The 18,599-nt window shown below is 45.8% G+C and overlaps 1 protein-coding gene, 1 long non-coding RNA gene and 1 other non-coding gene across 4 annotated transcripts in view; all 3 read left to right on the top strand.

Annotated features, from left to right (window-relative positions):
* The first annotated feature begins 487 nt into the window (after nt 1-487).
* LOC120862827 lies at nt 488-9,613 on the top strand. Its single transcript, XR_005720855.1, has 3 exons — nt 488-756; nt 6,837-6,969; nt 8,303-9,613. It is a non-coding gene; the product is annotated as an uncharacterized LOC120862827 (long non-coding RNA).
* On the top strand, nt 8,945-9,016 carry TRNAG-CCC. Its single transcript has one exon. It is a non-coding gene; the product is annotated as a tRNA-Gly (tRNA).
* Nucleotides 9,614-13,663: 4,050 nt separating the features above from the next.
* Nucleotides 13,664-18,599, top strand: part of AGPAT4 (1-acylglycerol-3-phosphate O-acyltransferase 4) — a 126,306-nt gene continuing 121,370 nt past the window's right edge. The window contains exon 1 of one of the 2 annotated variants that reach the window (XM_040238939.1): nt 13,664-13,838. The gene's annotated coding sequence lies outside the window, so the exon portion shown is untranslated. Of the gene's footprint in view, nt 13,962-18,599 lie in introns of both variants that reach the window. The other variant, XM_040238938.1, reaches the window with a different exon arrangement.

The following is an 18,599-nucleotide window of genomic DNA, read 5'->3' as shown; positions in this document are numbered from 1 at the left end:
ACCTGGTAGGCTGCAGTCCATGGGGTCACTAGGAGTCGGACACAACTGAGCAACTTCACTTTCACTTTTCACTTTTATACATTGGAGAAGGAAATGGCAACCAACTCCAGTGTTCTTGCCTGGAGAATCCTAGGGACGGGGGAGCCTGGTGGGCTGCCGTCTCTGAGGTCGCACAGAGACAGACACGACTGAAGCAACTTAGCAGCAGCAGCAGCAGTACTCAGGAGCCCCTTCTGATTCCCCCCTACCCCAGAGGTCCCCTCCCACAGCTCCAAAGAAACTACATAGACTCAGAACACATCTTGACCTACAGCATGGAGGCTGGCTTTCCCCGGTTTTGGACTTACCAGTGAAATTACAGAGTAGGTCATCTTTGGTTTCTAGCTTCTGTGGTCAGATTGCATTTGCGATATCTTTTCACGTGGTTGCACTCAGCTGAGTTCCATTCAGGTCCTTTGCTGCATGGTATTTTAGAGTCTGAGCCTGCCACACTTCCTATGCGTGTTCTTCGTATGTTCTGTTCTGCTGTGCATCAGGGTGTTGCTCACTATCACACATAAAGCCGCTTTGAAGACTATTGAATGTTGTGCGTGCATTTCCACCGAGCGTTCCCCTAAGGGTAGAATTGCTGGATTGTGGGGGCTGAACATCTTCGACTTTATTAGGACCCATGACACCACTTGCCAAAGTGGCTGCGTCTCTTCACCTCCCTCCAGGAGTGTTTGTGCCCTGGCTTCATGGTCTTGTCAACAACAGGTAGATTTCATCCTTTGTTTGGTAGTCATTCTGACAGGTGTGTAGTAGCGAGGTAGATCATCTTTTCAAGTTTGTGTTGATTTGAACATTCTCTTTTGTGAAGTGCCGATTCATATTCTTCACACTTTTTCTATGAGGTTGACGTTTTCTTACTGGTTTGAAAAATATTTTAGCCCATTCTGGATAAGGGCCCTTTGTTAATCATTTATATAATGAACACTTTCTTGGTTTTGTAGCTTGTCTTTTGACTCTCTTAATCCTGACTTTTGATAAACAGAGCTTTGTTAGGGGGTCATCCCGGTTCTTAGTCTTTTTCTTTTTGAATCCTGTCTAGGAGAATTTTCCCTCTCCCAAAGTCCTGAAGATAGTTTCCTATTTTGTTTTCCTGTTTTGTCTTTCACTTTTAAATCTCGATGCACCTGGGAATGACTTCTGTGTATGGTATGAAGAAAGAGTCGAGTTTTATTTTTTGTGCGGTTTTTCTAATTGACTCAGCAAATTAATACTTTATTAATTTTTTACTGACTATTCTTTCCCTGCTGCCCCGTGATACTGCTGTCATCGTAAATCAAGAGCCTAGAAATGCAGAGGTCTATTTCTGGACTTTCTGTTTGGTTTCACTGGTCAGTTTTCTATTCTTGCACTGCTTCAATCAATGTAGCTGTATAATATGTGCCCCAAACTATGGGGTCTGAAGACTGGGTCCTCTCTCTTTGTTCTCCTTGACTCTTTGCATTTCCATACGAGGGTTAGAAACACCCTCACATCTGCTGACTTTGAAAGGATTGCATCGAACTACAGATCAGGTTAGAGAAAATTTGCAACTTTTATATGAGTACTTGAATCTGTGTCTATGGTATAGTCCTTGATTCACTTAAACCTTCTCTAATTTTTCTATGTAGAGTTTTATGGGGCTTTGCTGGTAGCTCAGTTGGGAAAGAATCTGCCAGCAAAGCAGGAGACCTGGGTTGGATCCCTGGATAGGGAAGATCCCTTGGAGAAGGAAATGGCAACCCACTGCAGCATTCTTGCCTGGAGAATCCCATGGATAGAGGGGACTGGTGGGCCACAGTCCACGGAGCTGCAAGAGTCGGACACGATTTCACAACAAAACCACCCGTGTAAAATCTTACACATCTTTCATTAGATTCATCCTCAATTATTTGAGTTTTTAAAGCTATTGTAGACATTTTTGTTTGGAGCCTCATTTTTCTAATGGTTCATGGTTAGTGCGTGTTTGGATCCTCCTGAGATGTGTGACAGACCGCCTAAGCATCACATTGTGAAATGACAGCACTTCCGTGATGCCCGCAGTGTCTGTGGATGAGCCAGTGGGACAAGGCACCAGGAGAATGTCACCCCTCTGTCCCTGGTGTGAAAGTTTGGGGGGGGCTCAAATGGCTGAGGGAGGCATCTGGAAGCTTCTCTGCTCACATGTGGGGTGCTGGGCCACCTCGGGATGGGTCATAGACTCCTTCACGAGCCGTCTCACAGCTCAGCGTCGGTTCTGAGAAGGAGAGCCCCGAGGACCAACCTGCAGAGCCAGCGCTTCCAGAAGCTCTCCGCCTTCCCCCACTGAAGCTTGGAGGTACACAGCACCACTTCTGCGTACCCTTCTGCAGCACCCTTCTAGGGGTCACTCAGATTTGAGGAGAGGGGAAGGAAGCCCCATCCCTTGAGAGGGGAGGGTGGAGGGCTGTGTGGGGAGAAGAGGTTGTTGTGGGCGCCTTTGGAAGATACATCTGTCCCGTGATGCGCAGCACACTGGTGGCAGCAAGGCGACCTTGCAAAACTCATTAATTCAAATGTTATATTAGACCCTTCTGGAATTTGATTTCTACATGTTGCCAGAGGAGAAAGGTGAGCAGGGGACTCTGGACTCCAGGAGCTCCGAAGATATCAGATTCCCAAGATGCCCAAGTCTCTTACATAAGATGGCGAAGTACAGTCAACCCTCCGCTTGGCTGAGTCTGAGGATGTGGAAGCTGCACCCACCAGGGCTGATGCTTTCCAGACTTTATTTCTCCTTTCTGGCTCTGACAATAAAGAATCTGCCTGCAATGCAGGAGACCTGGGTTCGATCCCCGCCTTGGGAAGATTCCCCTGGAGAAGGGAATGGCAACCCATCCCAGTGTTCTTCTCTGGAAAGAATTTTCTCATGGAAAATCCTATGAACAGAGGAGCCTGGAGGGCTACAGTCCATGGGGGTCACAGAGAGCTGGACTCGACCGAAGCGACTGACGCTTTTCCACTCCTCACACTTTCTGCTCCTCATTCAGTACGTGGCTTCTTCATCGACCCATTAGTGAATCTGTTACGTTGTTGAGTTTGCTCTCTTTCCATTCACAGGTTGCAATCGTTTAGAAAAATATTCTATAAAAAGACAGTGCTAAGTTCACAAGGAAAAGCTGGGAGGGAGTGGATAGTGACAGGTGTGGGGACAGGGAAGGATACAGCTTCTTCCTAAACAGAATTTTTGCTGCCCTGGATTCATTTTTTAGCCCCAAGCTATACAATTAGTTTGTAAAAGTTTATCTTAAAATTTAACTAAACCTTGGTTAAGATCCCCACTCAGAGGTTGCTCTTAGAAACAAATAACTCAGACAGACCCTCTGTTTCATCTCAGCAAAGAATCGGTTTTCAAAGCCTTTGGGATATTCCTCTTGCCCTCGCTGCAGGGACGAGCTCAGGGTGGGGTCACAAGAAAACCCACCTCCTACGCAGTCAGTGCTTGGAGCCTGGAGGTCCACGCTGAAGAAATGCATGAAGATAACTGAACACCAGCTCATGGAAAGTACAACATGAGTAAACCACAGGCCACAGACTTCAGGGAAGGGACGTGAGCACCCAGAGACCTGCTCTCACAACGATTCACATACCGGTCAAAGGCGAAACCTGGCTCTCTCCGAAGGGGCAAGGACTAAAGTCCTTGGTCGCTCAGTGGGGACCCAGCATTGCTGAATGAGTCGGTCCCAAGAACCCCAGGGCTGGCAGTGCAGGCGCCCAGGCCTGGAATGAGAGATAAAGCCATTCTGCCCGAGTCAACAGAACAACCTCCTGAGTAGGATTCGGAAAATCTGAGGCAAAGACAGCAACTGGAGAAAAACATCCCCAAGGCCCACTTCTCGGTGGCCAGCCAGGAAAAACACAGTTGGTGGGAGCGGAGCCAAGACTACCAAGAGAAGCAGCAGCTGCGGGTTCAGGGGCAGGTGTTGCCAATGCCTGGATCACTGCGGGAGGTGCCCGGGTCCCCGCACAGCGAAGGGTGCAGGGGGGTGCTCACAGCAAACCTTGAGGGGCCAACGCAGCTTGGCTAGAAGCAGAGTGGTGTCGGAGCAGCGGGTGGACACCCAGGGCAGTCAGCCCCATGCGGGCATCGCTCTCTTCCCTGGGGCATCCCCATTTCTCTTCCACTTTGGCTGTGTTGAGTCCCCTGCCCTCCTCCTCCCCTTTTTCCTCTGGCAACGGTCCCTGTTCAGCCAGCTGCCCCAGATCTGCCTCTGGGCACTGGCCATGTACACTGCCCTGGGCCACAGGGTCCTTTGGGAGCCATCTGGCTGGCGTGCCTGGCAGCTTCAACTTGGAGCGAGGCTCAGGTCCTCCGGACTGGCCCGCCCTGGTGTGGGACGTGGGTGGGTCTGTGGGGTAGGGCAGGCAGGGGGTGCTTCCGTCTTCCTGATTGTCTCGAGGGGTCCCCCACCTCTCAGCTTTCCTCCTCGGGAAAGGCTGCACGCAGCTGCAACAGGACTGAATCTCCTCCGCCAGGGTCCTGACCCAGCTGTTTTCTCCAAAAGCCCACCCTGTTTCCATGTCAGCACACTCAGAACATGGAGAAGGAAATGGCAACCCACTCCAGTACTCTTGCCTAGAGAATTCCATTGACAGAGGAGCCTGGTGGGCTGCTGTCCATGGGGTTGCACAGAGTCGGACACGACTGAGGCGACTTAATATGCACTGGAGAAGGAGATGGCAACCCACTCCAGGGTTCTTGCCTAGAGAATCCCAGGGACGGAGGAGCCTGGTGGGCTGTTGTCTATGGGGTCGCACAGAGTCAGACACGACTGAGGCGACTTAGCAGCAGCAGCGGCAGCACACTCAGAGCAAGGGGAGATTGTTCAATTACATGGTAGGAGAAAGTGGCCGGGCTTCCCAGGTGGCTCAGTGGTAAAGAATCCAACTGCCAATGCAGGAGACGTGGGTTTGGTCCCTGACCCAGGAAGATCCCACGTGCCTTGGAACAGCTAAGCCCTTGCACCCCAACTCCTGAGCCTGTCCTCTAGAGCCCGGGAATTGCAACTGCTGAAGGGTTACAACTCCTGAAGCCTGTGGGTCCGAGTGCCCATGCTCTGCAACGAGAGAAGCGACTGCAGTGAGAAGCACTTGCGCTGCAGTGGCAGCGCCCGCTCGCTGCTAGAGAAAAGCCTGCACAGCGATGCAGATCCAGCATGGCCACACGTCAATACAAATAAATACAGAAGTTTCTAAAAAAGAAATCTGTTTAGGATGTGTGAAACAAAAATATGATGGAATTTTCTACACTAGTACGATCACAGGGAAATAAACTATGCCTACCCTGATAGCTCAGTTGATGAAGAATCTGCCTGCAGTGCAGGAGACCTGGGTTCAATCCCTGGGTTGGGAAGATCCCCTGGAGGAGGGAAAGGCTACCCACTCCAGTATTCTGGCCTGGAGAATTCCATGGACTGTATAGTCCATGGGGTCCCAAAGAGTTGGACACTGAGCGACTTTTCACTTTCAAACTATGCCTGCATATGAACAAAGGCTGAGAAAGAGCACAATATGTGGAAATGAGGAGATGACTTTGGAGAGTTAAGGCTTTTGCTTGAATGTATTTTTAGCATATGAAGTTAAGGATAAAAAGGATTGCTCAAAAGAAACTCCTTTGAGTTACAGAAGTGGAAACAGAGAGTCCCAGCTGCCCCTTGGAAGTAGGAGGCCTAGTGATGATGTCACCGGTGCAGTTAGTATTTACAAAGGCCTTCGACTTGTCAGATCTTTGAAAACAAAGATGCTAACCTCACAAGCTAGCAAGAATAAACCTATAGAAACACAACCAATTGCATGTCATTGCATAAAGTGCATTAATATACTCAGACTGGTTTTCCTTTTAAAGAGTTGAGGGCTTCCTGGAAGAGGTGGTCAGTAAGTCTCGGAGGCTTGAGAGAGTGAAGTCAGCTGGTGAACGGTGAAAGAAGGGTGATCCTTGGAGAGGTACGGAAAGAGATGAGATTGAAGGGAGACATGAGATTGGAGGGAGAGTCGGGCCAAATCATAAAGGGCATTGCATATAACCCAGAGGAGTTTAAGTTTTATACGGTAAGTCCCCTACATACGAACTAGTTTCATTTCAAGACTGTGTTCGTAAGTCCAACAAAGTTAGCCAAGGTACTCAGCCAACACAACTGGCTATATAGTACTGCACTGGAATAGGTTTATAATAGTTTTCACACAAACAATACGTAAAAAAAAAAGAGAGAGAGAGAGAAAACATTTCTAATCTTACAGTACAGGCCTTGAAAAGTACAGTGGTACCAGCTACATCGCTGCTGCTTTTGTTCTTGCTTCCAAACATCCTGGGCTTGAACTGAAGATACTATACTAATGTACTCTATACAGTGTGTGTGTGTGTGTGTGTGTGTGTGTGTGTGTGTGTACATGCTCAGTCATTCAGTAGTGTCCAACTCTTTGCAACCCCGAGAACTGTAGCCCGCCAGGTTTCTCTGTCCATGGAATTCTCCAGGCCAGAATTCAGGAGCGGGTTGCCATCTCCTCCTCCAGGGGATCTTCCTGACCGGGGATTGAGCCCAAGTCTCCGGCAACTGCCGCCTTGGGAGGTGGATTCTTTCCCGCTGTGAGTACAGTGAAGTGCGCGAAAGCACAGCCACTTGCAGAGGATGCGTGCCTGTGACAGTGTGCACCAGACATGTGAAGTAACGTGTGACTGGATGTGCAAAAGCATGCTTGCATCTTTGAAAGTTTGCAACTTGAAGGTTCGTATGTGGGGACTTGGTGTACCAAAAAAAATCTGAAGCGAGGTTGTTTTTTTTTTTTTTTTTCAGCCAACCAGGAGAGAAGTCCTGAGCAGCACCAGTGGAGAGGGCTCTTGGTAAACGTCTTTGAGAAGAGGATTAACAGGATGATGTGGGCATGGTGTGGGGAGAAAAGACTGTAAGAGGAATTGGAAAGAATCAGGTAACTCTGGTGTCACCTTTCACCACAACAGGGAACCAGAAACTTGCCGAAAGGACTGCAGAAAGCTGGCTAGGTTGGGGTCAAAAGTTTTCAGAAGTGTTCAATTACAGAAGCCTTTAGGATGGCTAGCTTCCCTGAGGTGTCTCAGTGTGAAAGAATCTGCCTGCCAATGCAGGAGACATCAGAGACGTTTTCAATCCCTGGGCCAGAAAGATGCCCCTGGAAAAGAAATGGCAACTCACTCTAGTATTTTTTGCCTGGAGAATCCCATGGAACCTGGTGGGCTGCAGTCCATGGGGTGGAAAAGAGTCGGACACGACCGACCGACTGAGCACTTGGCACTTTAGTATGTCTTCCTGGAGATATTCATCAGCTAATTAGGTAAAGGGGTCTGAGGTTTAGAAGACAGAGGCCAACCAAATATATGGATCTGAAAGTCTGTATTTTAATGAAGGAGGTGTGTGCATGCCTGCTAAGTTATTTCAGTCGTGTCTGACTCTTTGTGACTCTCTGGACTGTAGCCCACCAGGCTCCTCTGTTCGTGGGATTCTCCAGGCCAGAATACTGGAGTGGGTTGCCATGCCTTCCTCCAGGGGATCTTCCCAACCTAGGGATCCAACTCCTGTCTCTTATGTCTCTTGCACGGGCAGGCAGGTTCTTTACCATTAGCACCACCTGGGAAGTCTAATGAATTGGGTAGGACAGAGAAAAGCACGACAGTAGTTTTGGAGGTTCTATGCTATTTTAGGAGCTTCACATACACTGTCTCATTTAAACATCACAATCACTCCATGAATTTGAGGTAGGAGGAAGCTGAGGCTCCAAAAAGTTAAATGAAGAATTAGGAGTCTGCTGTAAGTAACTCAAAGGAAAACTTATAAACATATAGGGGATGCTCATGCACCCAAGGACAGAGACGAGAGAGGGGAGAACCACATTCTCTTATTTTTATTTGCAAAGCTCCCTTTGGCAAAAGTAGCCGGATGAGGAACAAGCAGATTGGAAAGTGGTGAAGCAGAAACGAGGGGACCTGCGGAGCCCATTTTCCTTTCTGTCGCCTCTTACAAATCAGTCGTGGAGCTAGGTTTTATTCAACTAGACTTGGCTTTGGCCTGAACCCAAGATAAAATGAGTGATCATGGGGAAAAGATGTCACCTGCTCTTTTGCCAACTTTCCTCTAATAATTGCCAAATTCCAAGATTAATTTTCTTTGGGTAAAACTAAGCACAAACTCAAATGTATGGAGTATAGATGGACTTTTAATAACTACACTTAGAATAATGAACATGAGTTCAAGTAGAAATTCTCTTTTTAACATTTTGATGCCAATAGGTTTTCTTTCAGACTTGCTTTTCATCTGAAAGCCGGAGGAATATGGCGGAAAAAGGAGGAGAATCATTAAAAACTGCGGCTTTGTTTCAGTCCTGTTTCCTGTTTGCTGGGGAACCCAGGGCAAGCAGCCTCAACCTTCCTGGACTCTGAAGTGTCTTCTGTAAAATGAGAGATTGGGACTCAGACGAGTACTTCTCAAGCTCTCCTGTGCACGTCCGTTTCCTGGGGATGCTGTGAAAACGCAGTTTCTGATTTACTAGATCTGGGGTGGGGCCCTGGACTCTGCATTTCTAACAAGCTCCCATCCTCATGGTCCAGGATCAGGCCTGACTTTAATTAGATCACCCTCCAAGTTGCCCCTGCGCTCCCCTGGTGGCTCAGAGGGTAAAGAATCTGCCTGCCATGCAGGAGACCCAGGTTCAATCCCTGGGTTGGGAATATGCCCTAGAGAAGGGTATGGCAACCCACTGCGGTTCTCCGAGCCTTACAGTATTCTTGCCTGGAGAATCTCATGGACAGAGGAGCCTGGTGGTCTATAGTCCACGGGGTCACAAGGAGTCGGGCACGACTCAGCGACTAACACACACCAAGGTGCTGCTAGGCTATAATTTGCCAAATAAAGAAAAGCACTATCGAGGGGCTTCTCTGGTGGTCCAGTGGCTAAGACTCTGCACTCCCAATGCAGGGGCCCAGGTTCAGTCCCTGGCTGGGGAACTAGATCCCACATGTGGCAACTGAGTTCAAATGCTACAGCTAAAAAATCCAACTCAAATAAATAAATAAAAATAAATATTAAAAAAAGAAAAGCATTATATCATCAGTTGAGAATAACATTTATTTTTAATAAATGCTTCAGTTCTCTGTTTATAAAGTAACCCACACTTATCAAAATTTTTAAAAACTCACACAGTATGGGGACCTCCCTGGTGGTTCAGTGATTTAAGAATCCGCTGGGCTATGCAGCACACGTGGGCTCAATTCCTGGCCAGGGAACTAAGATCCCACATTCCTCAGAGCAACTAAGCCCGCGCGTGGGAACTGTAGAGTTCACAGGCCACAATGAAAGATTCTGTGTGACGCAATGACTATCAGGAAACAAAAAATTAATGAATTAAAAAAAAATCACACAACATGTACAGTACAAGGGCTGAAAATCACCCAGAGTGAAACACCGCTTGAAGTGGTGTGCTTTCTTTCCACCCGGCTGCAAAGTCTCAGTATTCTTTTGTATGACATCCTTTAAAACTGGGCTTCCCTGGTGGCTTAGACAGTAAAACATCTGCCTGCAATGCAGGAAAACTGGGTTCAATCCCTTTTCGGGAAGATCCCCTGAGAAGGAAATGGCAACCTACTCTAGTAGTCTAGCCTGGAGAATCCCACGGGCAGGGGAGCCTGGCGGGCTATTGTCCACGGGATCGCAGAGTCCACTAAGTGAGTGACTAACACTTCCTTCCTTTAAAATCAGATCGGGAAGCTGGGATCTTTTTCCGTTTGCTGCCCGTGAGCTGAGCATGAACTGATTTGAATCCAGCTCCACCCGTTGTGGTAGATTTGCTCCTGCCTCATTTGATGTGCAGTCGCTCCGTGCCTGGATACAGGAGGAGGGAATGGATGACTTCCCAGGATCATCTCTGCCAGGCTGAACAGACCCTGAGCGATCCAAAGAGAAAGAAGCTGAGACCGATTTGTAAGAGATTTCAAGAAACATTATGAGTTAAAATACAGTGAGAGCTGGTCAATGAACCTCAGTATTTGAGGAATGTCTTAGGTTGTCATCATTATTGATCAGGAATGAATCCTGCTTAATTCTCGGTGCTTTCCTCATGCATGTGTGCTCACTCAGTTGTGTCTGACTCTTTGCAACCCTGAGGACTGTAGCCCGCCGGGCTCCTCTCTCTGTCCAAGGGGATTCTCCAGGCAAGAATACTGGAGTGGGTTGCCATCCCCTCCTCCAGGGGATCTTCCCGACCCAGTGATTGAACCCATGTCTCTTATGTCTCCTGCATCAGCAGACAGGTTCTTTACTTACCACTAACACCACCAGTGATAGGTAAAGTTAGTTATTTGAATGTACTTAAAATGATTGTAATAATAGCAACATAACCGTAAGAGATTGCTGGTTGGTTGTGATGTATGTGACATATTTGTAAGACTCAATTAGAAATGCTTGAAATATGCAACTATAAATGTAAGATTAAAGACCCCAATATCAAATTGAATTTATTATTTATATCTTTTATTTGTTGCGTCAAAACAGTAGCAATTCCTAATACAGCATACAATAAAGTCATTATAATCACAAGTCTGTAATACCTTTGTATTTTACAACTGTGGAAATTTTCAAACTGTGTATACAGATTTATATGGATATAGCTACTATATTCGTTTATAGCATAAGCCAAATGAAAAGAAAGAAAAATATTGTCAGTGTGTTAAGAGAAAAGGCTGTTTGAAATAACATCATTGATAACCATCTAGCATGACAGCTAAATATATAGTAGGTAAGTTAACACTTTATATCCATGATATTCATCATTCGAAGTACCAGAATTTAGGTTAAAAGAAACTTTTCTAAAACACGTGACATTCAACCTTTAACAGAGGGTTCTGAGGATACTTATTTTTGGGGATTAAACGTGTTATAATCATCATCTATCATTCTTTGCTTCTGTCCTAAATTGCTAGAACACTAAGACTTTAGAAACCTTGAGTCTTCTGTTTTTTAATCATGATCATTTTTAACATAAAAGTTGTAAATACTCATTGTAGAAAAATTTCAAAATACAATAAAATACAAGAAGCAAATAAAAATGACCCTCAATCTCACAGTTCAGAAAAAAAATCGTTAGCAGTTCAGTGACCTTTTTGCACAATGTGTGTTTCCTAGGACACCAGTCATTGGATTTAGGTCTCACCCTCCTCCAGCACAACACAGCTTAGCTAATTACATTACCGAATAAGGTCACATTCTGAGGTCTTGTGTGGATGTAAATTTAGGGAGGAGGGGGAATGCTATTCAACTCACTACACACCTAGGAGAATGTAATTGCTTGTTGTTTTAGTCGCTCAGTCATGTCTGACTCTATAACCTGCCAGGCTCCTCTGTCCATGGAATTCTCCAGCGGATCTTCCGGACACAGGGATCGAACCCAGGTCTCCCACATTGTAGGCAGACACTTTACCGTCTAAGCCACGAGGGAGGTCCTTATCACATTGTATCTAAACTGTTTACAGTCCTTTCTTTCCTAAGACTGAGCCCCTTGGGGCAACACCCATGTCTTGTCTGTGTTTTTGTATTTTCAGCAACTAGCACAGATACTCAAAAAGTATTTGTTGAACTGAATTGTTAGATCGTGATCTGGAAATTTTCACAATTCTTTGTTCAGATAGAAATAGCTAAATCAGGATGTCTAAAATAAGGAGCGTCTCTAAATGGGACCGCGAGTAAAGCTTATAGGATTTAATTCTAGAAGGTTGTATTTCCACTTTAAATTTTTAGACGTAGTCTTTTTTCTCCCATATTTATATCTACTGAGACTATTGTGAGTAACATCATCTAAATAGGCAGTGTGAGAGTAGCAAAAATAATCATAATAATAATGATAATCTTAATGGAATAAAGACATACAAGTATTATGATCAGAATAAGACTTACAACTGTCAAAAACTTTAATTTCAAATGGTTTCTATTGAAATTACTGGCTGTACTGGTAGTTGTGTGTGCATGTGTGTGTGAGTGTGTGTGTGTGTGTACACACATCCAAGCACACTCAGTTGCCTCTGATTCTTTGCAACCCCATGGACTGTACCTCACCAGTCTCACAGAGGTCCATGGATTCTCCAGGCACGAATACTGGAGTGGGTTGCCATTTCCTATTTCAAGGGATCTTCCCCACCCAGGGATCGAACCCACGTCTCTTGCTTCTCCTACATTAGCAGATGGGTTCTTTATGAGCTGAGCCACTTAATATAGAACAGATTTTGAAATATATCCCCATTCAGAATTCAAATATGGAAAACCATCAGTCTAATTCTACTTGAGAAGGGCTTTGAAAAACTGGAAACAAATGGATTTTAAAACATAATTTGAAAAGTCATGAGAACTCTTTAAATTGCATTGGCTGCAAGAACTTCTTGCAAACATCTTTTATAAACATGTCTACGTGGTCAAATTTATTTACACATAAATATTAAAATAAACCATTGACACAAATGGCTTTCCTGTTCTGGTCCTTGTTTATGCCTCAGATGGCCTTCATCCCTCTCAATCTTCTTCTCCATCCCCATTCATTTATTTCCCTCTTTCAATCACAGACTATCAAAATACCGCACACCCTATAGGATCCAGTCCAAACCACGGTTTGCTGAATTATGAATGCTTTTTTTTTTCCCCTCAGCATAACCAAAAAGAGCTCTTTCCCTTTCTGTTTTCTCATGGCACGCTGTTTTTAGCACTTTGGTAGCTCTTAGTAATTCTGCAATATGGTCTAGTTATTTGTGAACATTTTATTTTATTCCCCTGTGGATTGTAAACATCTAAAGAACGGGGGTGAAGATAGGAATCATACTTTAATTCCCAAATATTATTTGTGCCGATGGTTCTAATAGAGAGCATTTGAAGGGCACGCACCTTAACTCTTCGGAGGCGGAAAGAGACTTTTAGGGGTGTTGGAGACCTGGCATTTCCGGAGACCCGACAGCCCCGCCCTCTTTCAGTTCTGAGGGCACTATTTTATTGTTAAGGTCTGCCCAGACCCTAACACTGGGCGCAAATGCCACGTGCCTGTGTCCGGTGCGCGCGCGCGCGCAGGCAATCAACGCTGGCGGCTGCTTTGCGGGGAGAAAATTCATCGACCTCCACGCCTCTTTTCCCCAGTTGTTAACACCTCAGATCGCTGGAGTTTTCAGTATAATTTGGCCGAAGGTGCTTTGGGGCTCCTCCGAGTGGAATGCCATGTCCTTCCCGCACCGCGTACCAGTGAGACGGGAGCGGGGCATTACAGAGTGCGGGTCTTTTACCAAACACGAGAGGAGGCAGTTTCCAAGTCTCAGCCCAGCCAGGGCCGGCTCGGTCCGAGCTGAGGTTGGAGGAGCCATGTCGGCGCAAGGATGCAACAGGATTTGCGAGGCGCGGGCGAGAAAGAAAAAGGCCACCTAGCGGGCTTTGTTTCCGATTCTGGCAGGTTCTCCGGCCAGAGATTGCAAACGTGAAGCCTACCGAAGCACTTCCTTACATTAATTGCAAGGGGAGGAGGAGGGACTCATGTTACAGCAGCTCGCCTCTCCCTCCCCGTAACTGCTAAATTGTAGCTTTAAAAGGAAGTGACATGGGGTGGGGAGAGACGTCAGCTGAGGACCACTTTTTTTTTTTTTTCCCTTTCCCGAAGGGTCCACCCCATGGGTGGAGTCTCGCTTTTTTCTTTCCAGCGTTGGCTGTCTTACAGCGCCTATAAACTAGTGGCAATTTCTGCACCCCAGCCTGCTCCCTTCAGTTTCCGATCTCTAAGTCCACGTGTCCAGGGCTGCCAGAAAGGAGGTATCTGCGGTTCGTGCTGTTTGCAGGCGGCTTCACCTCTGGGCGTGGCGGATGTGTGCGCCCCTCTGTCTCTCCCTCGTTATTTCTCTCCTTGGCTGGATTTCCCTAAAACCTCTGGAAGGGGTAGGTAAGCGAGAGGAGGCGAGGAAGGAGGAGAAGGAAGTGAGGCGACCGCGGGAACGTGGAGGGGCTTTGCCGCCGCACAAGGACCATCTCTTTGTGCTCAGCCGGGGGGAGCGTGTCTGTGCGCCTTGGGATGCCGAGCTGCTGCGCTGGGGTTCATTTCCCCACCCCTGTCCAGCCATCCCCACCCCACCTCCCTCCACCTCCCCGCCTCGGGTGAAAGAATTTTCTCTGCAATAGATGAAGCCGGGGCGAAGGTTCCTGTTACCGATCGGTCTCTTTTTGTGTCAGGCAACATGTTCTTCCGTCTCTGGCGTTTCTATGGCAACCACAAAAAGACTACACCAAATGCATCCCCTCTACCCATCGCTTTATTTGTGTTTGCTCCGCGTCGGTGGCTCTCCGCGCGCGGGTTCTCGCCCGGGGCTGCTCAGAGGCAGCCTGGCTTCGTGGCTACCCATCCTCACCCCCCGTTTTGGTTTTTCCCTATTACAGGCGGGCTGGGGGAGGGGAGTTGTCAAGGAAACAGGCTTTTATACTTACGTCTTTATTTACTTAATTTTCAGCCTATGAAATTTTTTCATCATATCTGGGAATTAGAAAAACAGTGATTTGATGTTTATGTAAGTCTTCCGTTTCTGGTTTTTCTGGAAAACCTAAACTGTTCTCAAGACGTGATGTTAAATCTGTGATCTAACTAAAGAGGTTGCGGGGTGGGGGGGGGCGGGAGTGGGTAGCACGCACTTCTTTAGAGGAGATGAGATCCTGGAGAAAAGTTTTAGAGGGGTGTTTGAGAATTCACCGACAGATGTGTTATTTTCTGCCCAGGTTTGCTTCAGAGTCTAAATGTTTAAAAGAGGGGTCTTTGTTTTAGTCTGAACTTACTTAGCACACAATTTAAGTTCAACAAGTATAAGTAACAATCGGTAACTACCAGCAGGGTTCTCTTTTTTTTTTTTTGGTATCTTTCTAATAGGGATCAAGGGCTGTCCCCTCCCCTTAAGGTGAGGGTCTTCTTTTTCAAAAGTGGGAAAGAATGAATTCATCTATGACTGTTAGTTAAGCATTCTCAGTTGGAAAAAAAAAGTATCTATCATGAGTTAAGGGAGAAAGTGTCTGTGGTGTGTATGTGATGTGTGTGATTGTGTGGGGCAGGGGGTAGTAGGGCAGGGACCTCAGGGGCAAGTCAAGCCCTAAGTTAAAACTACTAAATCTTCTTAATATCCTCTATGGAGGGAAAAAGAGTTGATTTTCAAGGAAAATATAAAACAGAGAGAAAAAAGTATCATCTACCTAGTAACAGGCAAAGTTAAATGTAAGTAAAATCAAGTGACCCATCTGTTGAACAGACATAGTCCAAACCGGCTTATTAACAGGGAGGAGTCAAGCTGACAGTTTTCATTCAGTGCATCTGAGATGTTTGATAACGGACACCATTCTTTTAAGGGGTGTCCTGAATTACCAAATCAGGATTTATAGAATGGATCAACAGTAATATCACCCTTGAGTCTTAAAATTATCTGTAGTTTCAGATCAAGATTTGTGAAGGTGGCTTAGCCCTCACAATGCCTTCCCGCTAGACTTCGGAAAGCATCACTTGGAAACCTCCCAGTACTCCCCCCTCCCCTCCCCCAACTCCCTGGGGAAGCAGGAAGAAGGGGTGGTTTAATGAGGTTCTGCTTGCCAAGATCCTTATCTCAACATGGTCTTTTCTATGACTTATAAAACTTATAGGACAAGAGGTCTTAAGTATTACAGATACAAAAGTTATCTGAAAAATAGCCTGGCACAAAACTAGCGGGACTTAATAAAGACAGCTAGTTTAAAGACATAAAGCACACAAAAGTGTCATTAAAAAAATAAGATGATTGTTTTGAAAAGCCCAGGCTAATATATATAAATAGTTGGAGTGTAGGTTTGCAAAGAGTGTGGGAAGCAGTTAGGCTCGGTTACTGTTTACCAGCCTGAAGTCCTCACGGATCTCGGATATAGATCAACCACATCAGATGGACCACATGACCCTGCAGGATAGATTGACAGTGTGCAAGTCAAGTGTGATGGGGCACTTCTGAGCTTCCAAATCTAGGAGTTTCACAGCAAAAAGCCTTGTAGGATGGGGTTCAAAGGAAAAATAGCAAGAATTGTTTGTAATTTCAGCCAAAAAGAAAGAACCACTGTCCTGTAATTGGACTGAGTAGAACTTAAAAACTTAACACTCTTGACCTGCGTACGGTCAACGAAGGATCAGTGGAGTGGGTCCATGGAGCAAACACTCTTGACCTGGGGAAGGTCAATGGAGCTATGGATGCAAAGCCAATTCTGAGTCCCCTGAAAGGGTGGATGGAGGCGGTGCTGAGGAAATAACTGGTGAAGTTGGAGTTAGTCATTCACCATTGTTGGGATTGCATGGCTCTAAACTGGACGCTGTCAAGTTTGTGAAGAAAATAGAAGTGGTGGTCTGTGGTCTCAAGTTTAAAATTTGTCAAACTGGTGACAACGTGAGTAGGTGGGCACACAGTTGGAAAGAAGGAGGCAGGGCAAGAAAGAAGTGAGATGCAATAAGCCTAGGAAGAATATTACGAGGATGTTGACGTTGAAGGTTTGAAGGAGAAGAGAGAGATGATTCTAGGGGAAGAGGCAAAGGTGTCCCAGGTAACAAGGATGGTGGTGGGCGATGGGTCCTGGGTCAAGGTTCTTGTCTGAAGCAGGGAGAAGTCCATCTTTAGTCTGGAATGGGCCAGGTGGAGAGAACTGGTGTGGAGAGAACCGGTAGTGATTCAGGGACAGGATTTTGTTTAACTCAGAGCAAGACTGGTAGAAAAAGTGGAAAAGCATTAGTCCCTCAGTTGCGTCCAACTCTTTGCAACACCGTAGACTATAACCTGCCAGGCTCCTCTGTCCGTGGAACCCTCCAGGCAAGAATCCTGGAAATGATCTTCCCGGCCAAGAGATTCAACCTGGGTCTTTAGCATTGCAGGCAGATTCTTTACCATCTGAGTCCCTGTAAACAGAATGCAGAATCCTTCCTAACCCAGTTATTGTTGAACTGAAACTCCAAGAAGTGAAGGCTAGACTTAAATCAGACTTAAAAGAAGTGAGAAATTTGGGAAAGGAAGCCCCCACACACAACAAAATGGCATTCTAATAATACTAACCATTGCTGTTGCTTTCAATTGTGGGGTGCTCAAGTGAGCACTGGGCACACTTAGTATATTTTGTTCTATCTGCTGTATTCTGAAAAAGAGGTCTTATGGGCATGGCAATACACTGTATTCATAGTTCTGAATACCTCAGTATTCGAATGTAGTCAAGCCTGGCTTAAAAACCATCTACATCCCATAGAGTTTGTGCAACGCTAATTCAAGAAGCTCTGTCCCAGGGCAAAATCCGTTTGTGAACTTTGTAACTTGGACATTTGGCTTCATGTAGGAACCAAGGAGGATCACTGCTAAGCTGGTGGGAAAGAGGAAGCTTAAGTCATGAACTTGCTCTTTTCACAGTATTTATGTGCATTTATTATGCGTAAATAGCTTGTTGCTCAGACACTGTATCAGACTCTTTGCAACTCCATGGACTGCAGCACGCCAGGCTTGCCTGTCTTTCACTATCTCCCAGAGCTTGCTCAAACTCATGACCATCGAGTCCGTGATGCCATCCAACCATCTCATCCTCTGTTGTCCCCTTCTCCTCCTGCCTTCAATCTTTCCCAGCATCAAGGTCTTTTCTAATGAGTCCTCTCTTCGCATCAGGTGGCCAAAGTATTAGAGCTTCAGCTTCATCATCAGTCCTTCCAATGAATATTCAGGACTGATTTCCTTTAGGATGGACTGGTTGGAGCTCCTTGCAGTCCAAGGGATTCTCAAGAGTCTTCTCTAACACCACAGTTCAAAAGCATCAATTCTTTGGCGCTCAGCTTTCTTTATAGGTCAACTCTCGCATCCATACATGACCACTGGAAAAACCATAGCCTTGACTAGACGGACCTTTGTCAACAAAGTCATGTCTCTGCTTTTGAGTATGCTATCTAGGTTGGTCATCACCTTCCTTCCAAGGAGTAAGCGTCTTTTAATTTAGTGGTTGCAGTGACTGTCCGCAGTGACTTTGGAGCCCAAGATGGTGACTGGCTGATCTCCGTTTTCTTTGAGTGCCTGAATATCTTAAAATAAGAGCAATTTTTGGTGAAAGCTATGATGGAACAGTCTCTCTAACCTGTTTTCCTTTATTGTTTAAGACTTTCTCCACAAAGATTTCCTACTTGTGTTTGTTTTTGTTTCTCCAACCTGATTTGCTTTACTTCTTCCTTTAACCTTTGGTTCTTCCTTTCAGTCATCACCCATTCATTCCTATATCATCCATCCATTTATGCATTCACTCAAAAATGGTATTAGTATGTGTCAGACACTATATATTATGGATGTGGCAATAAATAGGCAACTAATTCCTCCTTGAAGAAGCTCAGAAACTAGCAGGGGGAAAGATGGAGAAACAGTCCCTTAAACCAGCGAGTACTGGCTTTATTATTATTATTAAACCGTAGTTGATTTGCAATATTGTGTTAGTTTCAAGTGTACAACTTCAGATTCTTTTCCATTAAGGATTGTTGTAAATTAAACTTATTATTACTGAAAACAGTTCCAC

Source organism: Oryx dammah, unplaced genomic scaffold (assembly GCF_014754425.2).
Source record: "Oryx dammah isolate SB20612 unplaced genomic scaffold, SCBI_Odam_1.1 HiC_scaffold_4, whole genome shotgun sequence".
In the NCBI taxonomy this organism is placed as follows: Eukaryota; Metazoa; Chordata; class Mammalia; order Artiodactyla; family Bovidae; genus Oryx; species Oryx dammah.
The sequence above is the reverse complement of the archived record's forward strand: the minus strand, read 5'-3'. Positions and strand labels throughout refer to the sequence as shown.